Source organism: Belonocnema kinseyi, chromosome 8 (assembly GCF_010883055.1).
Source record: "Belonocnema kinseyi isolate 2016_QV_RU_SX_M_011 chromosome 8, B_treatae_v1, whole genome shotgun sequence".
Classification (NCBI taxonomy): domain Eukaryota; kingdom Metazoa; phylum Arthropoda; class Insecta; order Hymenoptera; family Cynipidae; genus Belonocnema; species Belonocnema kinseyi.
The window spans coordinates 65,635,624-65,637,378 of record NC_046664.1 but is presented as its reverse complement, the minus strand read 5'-3'; positions in this window follow the sequence as shown (position 1 = coordinate 65,637,378).

The window sequence follows — 1,755 nt, the reverse complement described above, 5'->3', positions numbered from 1 at the left end:
TGAAGATAAAGATTCGGATGACGAACAAGCCAAAACGAGATTAAAAATCAGAAATGAATCTATTTTGAGAAGTCGGCAACAACTAGAACCTCAAGCACCACATCGGCACGAGGGAATACCAGCTAAAGATATCATTAGAGCCATTTAACCTATAAATGGACATGACGATATGGGCGTGGAAGATGTTATCAAAATAATAATGAGGACAAAAAGTTCGTGTTCCCAACCACAACTATTACTACATTTTATTTTAGCTGAAAAAATCACCGGTAATGCTGACAAAGCCATACGCTACACCCCTATAAATACTTTCAACGATTTGTATGAAACCCTAAGACAAAATTTAAAGCAAACGGGCTCAATTCTATCCATTAAAAGTAAAATGGAATCGTGTAAACAGGGTCCGAATGAAACTATCCAGAACTTTTCTTTACGCTTTAAACAAATACTGAACGAATTAAACTACGCGGTGCAAGCATCCTCGGAAGGGACTGAAAGACAACTCAGATTAGGAATCGAAGAAAAAGAGGCAATCAATCGGTATATGCTAAACCTAAAACGAGAAATTGGAATTCAGCTACGGGCAATGAAGCCGGTAGCAATAATGGAAGCCCAAAAAGAGGCAGCAGAGTATGAAACCTGGCTAAAGGAATCACAGCCCATTAGAAATACACCCATAGCACCTCGACCAACTCCCAGGTTTATTCAAAGACCTTTGCCACCTCCCAGGATAGCAGCCAACACAACAGCAGCCACCGGAGCTAAAGACCTAAATCAAACCCTGCCTTTAGCGGATAGAGCAAAGATGTCTTGCCACAAATGCGGCAAACTAGGCCATTTTGCTTCCCAATGTTTTAGCAAACAAAATTTTCATCAAGTTCAATTCCCGACAAGACAAGTAAGAAACATCCAGGAAGAAGAATTCTTAGAGAACCAGAAGATGACGGAAGAAGAAATTCTGGAACACGAGGACTACCTGGAACAAGCAGAATTAATGCAGTTTCCGGAAGAGTACAATCTATCAAGGGAAGAGGTTGTAGAAGAGAGTATAGGTTACTAGTTTACTCCGGAGCAGCCATAAACATAATAAAAGAAAATTCGACACCCCAAGTTGTAAGTAAAATTAAATACTCAAAGAAATTTCTACTGGGAAATGATAACCAGGAATCCCATGAAGCCGTATATTTAAACAATTTCGGAAAAAAACATTTATTCCACATAGCAGATCAAAACTTTTCATGGCCCGAAGACGGAATACTAGGACTAACCTTCCTCAAAAAATTCCTCAAGTACGCTCTAACGCCAACACACTTGATAATTGAAAATAAAAAATTACCCTTACATGATGACGGAGAATTCGTAGCACCTACGGAAACCAAAATATGCAGAATTAAGAGTGTCAAAAATCACATAGATATCTGGATAGAAAACCAAGATAATATCCCTGACGGATTATATACGATTAAAAATAACGAGATACAAGTACCATTTTTTAATTACTCAAGACAACCAACTAAAATACCCGATGAAATTAAATACGAAAAGATAAAGACAATCAAGATTACTCCACTCGAATCGGAAAGGGAAAAACCCCACAATACTCAAGACCAATTGCAAATACTATTAAAAACGTCTAATATCAATCACATGGAGAAAGAAAACCAAGAGACAATAAAGAAAATCTTACTAAAATACAAACAGGCGTTTGTACTACCCGGAGACCCACTGCCATGCACAATGTTAACCGAGCATGAG